The sequence below is a fragment of the Ictidomys tridecemlineatus genome, chromosome 13, assembly GCF_052094955.1.
Source record: "Ictidomys tridecemlineatus isolate mIctTri1 chromosome 13, mIctTri1.hap1, whole genome shotgun sequence".
Classification (NCBI taxonomy): domain Eukaryota; kingdom Metazoa; phylum Chordata; class Mammalia; order Rodentia; family Sciuridae; genus Ictidomys; species Ictidomys tridecemlineatus.
Window position 1 is genome coordinate 96,236,713 of NC_135489.1, and position 7,491 is coordinate 96,244,203.

General features: G+C 54.0%; 1 protein-coding gene and 2 long non-coding RNA genes across 4 annotated transcripts in view; 2 read left to right on the forward strand and 1 right to left on the reverse strand.

Annotated features, from left to right (window-relative positions):
• Positions 1 to 7,491, reverse strand: part of LOC144370058 (putative serine protease 47) — a 405,363-nt gene that overhangs the window by 296,848 nt on the left and 101,024 nt on the right. The gene's annotated exons all lie outside the window — the stretch shown is intronic.
• Positions 2,720 to 4,992, forward strand: LOC144370051 (uncharacterized). Its single transcript, XR_013429973.1, has 2 exons — positions 2,720 to 4,040; positions 4,194 to 4,992. It is a non-coding gene; the product is annotated as an uncharacterized LOC144370051 (long non-coding RNA).
• On the forward strand, positions 6,194 to 6,990 carry LOC144370052 (uncharacterized). Its single transcript, XR_013429974.1, has 2 exons — positions 6,194 to 6,475; positions 6,587 to 6,990. It is a non-coding gene; the product is annotated as an uncharacterized LOC144370052 (long non-coding RNA).

Sequence of the window (7,491 nt, forward strand, 5' to 3'; positions counted from 1 at the left end):
GGTCCTGGCAACCTGAGTTATCTCTTCTCAGTTCTCACTGCATGGACGTGCACAGACCACATGGCAGAAGGCAGCAGCTGCAGAAGATGTTTCCTACCAAACTGCCTTTATTATAACTGACAGTCCACCAGGGTACAGCTTCCCACCAAGGCTTGAACATTGTGACCCTCCCCTCTAGTACCCTCCCTTCTGCCCCCCACCTGCCCTCTTACTACATTCCCTGTACCCTCCCACCCCCTTCACTTTCCTGAGAACCCGCAGGAACTGCCCTGTGTGGGGAAGAAGGTCTTCACAAGCTGAAGACCTTTGGCCCTTCTGGTGTAGAATGAAGCAAAGGTGAGATCTTGCCTGAGGGGCAGCCACCCCAGAGGCCAGCGGCCAACACTGCTGTCCTCAGGGCCTCTTCTTCTGGTTGCCAGATGACACACACTTTCTCTTCTGAGGCCGTGAGGTTCCACCTAGCTCCAGGTCCACACCTTGCCCTCCGATGACCTGGAGGGGAGGCCCAGTGCAGGGTATCTTTTGCACATTGCATGAGCGTCCAGTGAGAGCGCTCTTCATGGTCCTGGCACCTGGAGGAGGGTGGGAGCTGAGGCGTCCCCTCTTGGGGGGTGGGGCCTGGAGTGCTTGGTCTCCTGAGCACAGGGTTTCTATTGGAGGGGCCTGGCTCTGGGACAGTCCCCAGGGCAGCAGGCGGTGCTGGGAGATAAGGAGGAAATCCAGGCTTTGGAGCTCATCGTCCACACTGCAGCCATTGGCTGTCTTATGTGGCCCCCCAGCAGAAGTGGCTTTTCTGGGACCCACTACGCCTTTGTTCCCCAGGTTTAAGGAGGAGGATCTGCAATTATGGGGAGGATGGTTGGAGTGGATGGTCCCCAACGAGGATGACCCGCGACGGCCTTGGAGGACAGCAGTGTCCTTCGATCCCAGCAACTCTGGCTCCATGGCCCTGCGCCTCTTTGTGACCTGGGAAGCCACCTCTGTGGACCAGTCCTCCATGCTGGCCCCTTGATCAGTGTGATGCTTCCGCTTCTCTGCACCTTGGTTGGCAGGTGCCTGGGAAGCTCTTGAGTCCTGTTGGGACATACCATGACCTTGAGGCCCCTGCAGAGCTGCTTCTTCACAAGCTGAAGGAGAATATGGGCACTGGCCAACTCTTCTACATGCATGACATGGGCCACAGGGACTGGGACAATCATTTCTATGGGAGGTGGGAAGTGAAGGGACAGACTGAGTCTCTGCTGGCCACCCTCCTGGGCTTTCTTCTTGATGCCCTGAACCCATCCATGAATCTTCTGTCTCCTTCCTTTCCCTTCTACATCCTGTGTCCTGTGAAGTCACTCAAGGAAACATGGATCATAGGTAGGATAGGGACAGATGACGTCCTGTGGGCCACATGACTAGGGTCCTGTGCCTTCCTCATCTACGTGCTATCCCTTGATCCTCTGTCCACCTGTGGCCACTCCCTTTCTTGTCTATTTGTGTCCCTTTGTCTCCTAGCTGGCCAGTATTGCTCTCTGCCTTATCCACGTGGTGTCTTTCTCCACCTCCCCTAAACCTGGTTTGTCTACCTCCATAGTTCTCTGGGGTGCCTCTTTCTCTTCTCTATCTTTTCTTTCTCCCCAACCCCTGGTGTTCCTGCCATTGTTTGTGAGGAGTATAACCCGTGTACCTCCTACCTGGTCTACTGGGGGACCCTACTTCCCTCTCTACCTGGGCAGGCGTGAGTTCTTCCTCCTGGTCCAGCTCTTTTGTTAGCGACAAGATATCTATACATGGTTCAGAGGAAAGTATTTCTTCCAGGAAGCGGGAGTGAATTATGTTCTCTGCCTGGGATGAGAAGGAAGAGAGTGTGAGTGACCTTGGGAGTAAATAGCCCCAAGTCAGGAAGACTTCTAGTAGAAACAGGAAGCAATGATGATCCCATTCTCATTACACCATGGGGCTATTATAGCCCAACGACCTGCTACAAACATTTAGAAGAGGGCACGCATGTGTGTGTGTGTGTGTGTGTGTGTGCATGCACACCCCCCCCCACACACACACACACACATACACATACACACACCAACTCTGCTGAGAATCTGTGCTAGATGATCAATTCCATGAGTTTTGCAACCTTGACTACACCAAGATTGTAGGCGCAGCCCACCTTGTTGATAAAGTCCTTATCGACGTAGCTCAGGAGACTTGAGTCTGGGTATAAATCCTCTATTGCCTGATGCTCCAGTCCTTCCTCTCCCAAGATCTCAGCAAGCTCTTCTGTGGACAAGTGGGAGGGCTCCCATGTGGGAAAGGTGGTAGGCCCAAATAGCTCATCCATGATGTCCATGTACTCTTGGATGGCTTCAGGTGGGATCTCCTCAGGCGCCTTGGTCTCAGGCCCTTTGGTCTTGGCCACCTTGTTCTTGCGCGCCTTGGTCTTGCGTGCCTTTGTCTCAGGCACCTTGGTCTCTGGTGCCTTTGGTTTGGCTGTTAATGAGCAGGCGGGCTGTATTTTGGGGTTGGTCTCTCTGGAGGTGCACCCTAGGACAGGGAAGACCAGAGTGGTGCATGAATGAGGGATCCGTGTTCATCCCAAACACTGGGTAGTAGGCAAGGCTCAGTGGACCTAACCTGGCATGCCATGCATGAGGCAACCTGACCTAGGACCTGAGGGATATAACAGTGCACCAGATGCGCCATCTAGGAGAGTCTAGCGGGAGGACGTTTAGAGAGACTGAAATTCCATGTTCTCTACCCTCCAGGACCCAAGTCCTGTGCAGATGATATGTGTGTTCTTTGGACAGACAAGGAGACAAAGGAGCTGTGTACTTGTAAGGGTGAATACGCAGTTTAGACTGGGTGGCAGGGACCTCAGGGGCTGGGGGCTGTTCTGCTTCAAGACCAAATCCCCCACACTGAGGAAAAGGTCTTATTTGAGACCACAACTTGCCTTAGCCCTTGTCACCATTCAGAGACTGTCGTGGGCTCCTGTGGGAAAGAGGAAACCCTACCTGGGCGTTGGAAAGCCTCCAGGACTGGCGGCTTTGACAGTTGCAGCATTGGAGGTACAGGAGGAGGTCGGCACTGGAAAACCCCTGTCAACTGCATCCTTGGATCCTCCATCTCCTCCGCAGCCTCAAACTCCATGAACCTTGGTGGGCAAGGGAGGCACAGGCTGAGCTGAGAAGCAGGTCAGCCATAGCAGGCAGGTGCTAGCCCCATACCAGGGAGGAGCTGGGGGCAGAGATATGGATCTGTGTCCTGAAGTGGGCCAGGCCAGCCCAGGAGGGAGCTGCTACATAGGAGGAATGGCCGTTCTGAGGGAACACCACATCAGCCAGCACCTGAAGGGAATGAGCTCTGAGTGACGCGGCATAGCCCCTAGGTGACCCTTGTTTCCCCTGTCCCTGCCAGGAACCACATGGATCAGGCAAGTTCCAGAAACTGGTCAGGGAAATGATGTATATGAGGGTCCTGGCCCAATTAAGGGATGCTGAGGCTGGGACCTTGAGCCTTGGAAGGATCACCTGGGAAAGAAAGGCACAGGAGGGGTCATGTGGAGGTGGAAGCTAAACTGAGAACATTGGGTTGCTTCCTTGGAGGGCTGGTTCTTTTTCTTCCTTTCACTTGTTGGAATGTCTGGGATTTCATAGAGCAAAGGCAGTAAAGATCGCAGACCTGTCCTAGGGCATCTGAGGTTCTGGATGCCCCTGACCGTGCACTCTTCACTGCCACCCCCTTCTGGCACATTGGCTTGAACGCGTACCACTTTCATGAGCTCCAGTAGTCCCCACTCTAAAGAGGTGCCAGTTCCCGGGCAGGTGGTGTGTGTGAGGCTAGTGGAACTCTTTACCTCTGCCCAGACAACAAAGGAGAAGGAGTCAGTGTGGCTGGACTGGTTTCTCCTCCCCATTGGGACCCTGAACCTCAAGACACAGTTGGAATCACAAACATTGAGGCTGGAGATTCTGGGATTGTTGTCGAGAGGATGTCCAGCGCTTCAGCTAGAAGGAGCTGCAATTTGGAGAGCTAGACGCCTCAGAGCCAACACATAGGTAGGTGACATGCCCTACCCACCCTGCTGTGCAAACCCTGGATTCCCACCTAGATTCTGGGCCCCGGAAGCTAGCTCACTTTTGTGAGGTCTCATAGAAGACCATCCGTTCAAAGTTGCTGGTGCGCTGCCATTCCTTCCAACCCTTCCGCAGGCCCTCTTCCATGGTCATGGTGGGCTCCCGTCGGGACAGAGACCGAAGCACTGGGCTGGAATTCATCAGGATCAGTGTCCACAAGGTCACCCTCCTTCATCGGCAGACCAACATACCTTCCTAACTTTATTACTACTTCCCAGTCATGTGCACCTCAAAGTATTGACATTGGACTCCAGGACACTCATACCAACCTGAACACCAAGGGCTGCATTGACCAGCATGATTGTGCTTGGATTCCTCTATGATGTGCTGTACTAGGTGCTGAATGTGGTTATCCTCCCACATTCACCTGGTGAAGCCCTAACCCCAGTGTGATGGGATCTGGAGCCTGGCTTTAGTGCTTAGAGGGTTAGATGAGACCCTGAGGGTGGTGCTTCATGGGGGCATTGGTGTTCTTCCTGGAGAAGGAGGAGACACTGAAGAGATGTCAGTCATGTGAGGACACAGGTGAGCCAGCTGTCTTCCCAGCAAGGAGAAGAGCGCGTTCATGGGACTTTAGGTCAGGTACCCGTTACCTGGGAATCCTGACTCCAGGACTGTGAGAAAGGAATGCCTGCCTGTGTCTGTGTCCACGTGTTCCACAGCATCCTGTATGGTGGCCCAGGCTGACTAAGACAGTGCACAGAATGGCCTGGGAGCACAGTTACAAACTGGGGAAAGATGAACAAGCCCATGCAGTGTCCAAAGACAGCATCCCCTTGAGTGTGACATCACCAGCGGGTCCCAATCAGGAGTTCATGACAATGTGTGTGGATATCTTTAGAGTTCTGTCTAGGGGCCAGCACCCCTAAGCTCACTTGTGGTTGGGATGTGCTCTGTGCCAGGAATAATCAGGTCTATGGTGGAAGGTGAAATGACTGGGGGAGGGAGCATTATGTGGAGTCAGACAGCCAACTCCAGTTCCTGGCCCACATTACCCCAGGAACCTCCTCTGACCTTGAGTCCTCCTGTGATGGTGATGATCATTGGAAACAAAGATTTCCTGCCCTCACAGGACTGTGATGGGCACCTGACATAAGGCACATTTCATTCCCTGGTGTGAGGGGATACATCTGGGAGTGTAAGGGTCTCAGCTTGTCCCCTCAACCTCAGGACCTCTCTTCCAGTTCCCCTACATCCCAGCCTCCTCTCTCCAACCCACGCTCTTCCTCCTCACAGAGCTCAAGGGGGAGCCTGAGGAGAACACTCACATGAGGAAGCAGGAAAATGCTTCCACATCAGGAGTCTGAGGAAGGTGCCTGCGGACCAGGGTCTTGAAGCGCTGCCAGCGCCGGAAGTTCTCATAGACGCTGGAATGTCCACCAGAGTCCGCAGCCGGGAACATGGGTGGTGCACCTGCCCCATACACTGTACCTGGCCACTGGCGCGCATTCATTGGGAACATGATGGGGGCCACCTGGGCAAATGGCCGAGGTGCTGGAGGGCGCAGGCCCAGGTGCCAGTGGATCCCATAGTTCTGGATCCCCCCACTTGCTGAGGCAGGCACAGTGGTCCTTACACCAGAAGGTGCCACGAGGAATGGAGCAGGATGCTCCACACCCCCACAGGAGACCCCTGGGGCCCCCCAGTTGAGGGGTGCCTGAGTGTGGGCAATGTTCTGAATATGAGGGGGCCCTGCTGGCCTCAGTTGTGGCCCACATTGTCCAAGGGTGGACAGCCCTGGCACATATAGTTGTCCAGGGTAAGCGGACAGCACCAGAGGGTTAGCCTGGGAGATGGGTGCAGTCACCCGTGGTGCCAGAGGCGGCTCCCAAAACGGCTGGTGTGTTGGCACGGGGGCAGCTGGAAGAAAGGGCAGGCCCCTGAACGCAGACATGTGGGCACCAGGATTGAAGTTCATGCCTGGTCTCTGGAATGCAGATGCTGTGGAGGCAAAGAAAGGGGAGAATGGAGGAGGGGGAATGGCAGCAGGATTCAGGCCCCCAGTTTCTTACTCAGTGGGAATCTGAGGACAAATGCTCACAGCTCAGGGCCCTGTTGGCAGGGATATTGTGCAGTTTGCAATTGTCCCTGAGTGAATTTCATGCTGTGTTCCCTTTGTCATAGTTCTACCCTGAGAAAACTGGTTCCCAGTACACCAGGGCTCCCTGAAGGCTGTCAGTGGACTGTGGCACCTCAGCTTTCCCTGCCTCTGAGAGGTCCCTTGTGCATCCTTGGCAGACAATCCATTGGCCTCCTAGGTGACTCCCTAGAAATGGATCAATGTGACTCTGCTCAGTGGCACCATGCCCCTCCCATGCTCGCCAACAGGAAAGGGATCTTCTCGAGGGCAGATGCAGGTACTCCAGGGTCGTTTGTGAAGGTGACGGGTTCTAAAGATTATTGCCCCACCACCTCCTCAGCCTTCCATTTGCTAATACTCCTTGTGTACCCCTCCACTTCTTTCCTAGGCTTCCACAAACAAACAAGAAACACCTGATTAAGATCTCTGCCTAGCTAGAGGCTGAGGAATCCTGAAGTTCACCCCGCCCAGCATGTGGGTGCCTCTCCCAGCACTTCCCACAGCAAACACTGTGGGGGGACAGATTCTGGCCAGCTGTGTCCCCAGTGTTCACTGGTTCCTGCTATGACACAGGGAAGAGGTCTATGTGATAGACACTGAGCTCCCCAAATCGTCTCCTGGAATGACCAGCAACAGCTTCTGAGGATCATGGGAGGTGGTGGGATTATGAGCAGTGCGGCTCTTCAGAGATTTTCACGGCCACTGTCATGTTTTTATTGGGCCTGGGAATTGGAGTCATTCTGAGGTCCTTTTCCTTTGAGCTCCCAATAAATGGAAGGAAAGTGTCACAGAGGATCAGGCCTGTGCCAGCTGCTACCTGTGGCAAGGTTGTTTGGAGCACATCCCTGTCCACCAGGACGTTCTGCAGAGTGTAGTCAAGGGATGGGAGGTGCACCACACTTCAACACTTGCACATATTAATCAGGACACCTGCCTAAGTTCCAATGACAATACGTGTGGGGACCCTTCCTAACTGTGTGCCACTCTCCTTCCTGTCTTCATGAGAACCCAGTCATCTTCAAACCTGATCCTGGAAAATGAACACCCCACATGTGCTCCCTTTTCATGGAGTACCAACCAAACCAGGAAGATAAGCAAAGTCTTCCTGTTGATTTGAAAACAAGGAGCTGAGCCTACACTCAGAGATAACCATTCAGAAGACCCCCCAGAGGCCCAAATCTATGTTGGTTGAGGTTTCCTGGGTGCCCTGCCCTTCAAGAATCAAGGACACCAACTGTCTGAATGGAAGGAGAAGTTTTCCTGGGCAGGAAGTTGGCAAGGTGGCCTGGGCTG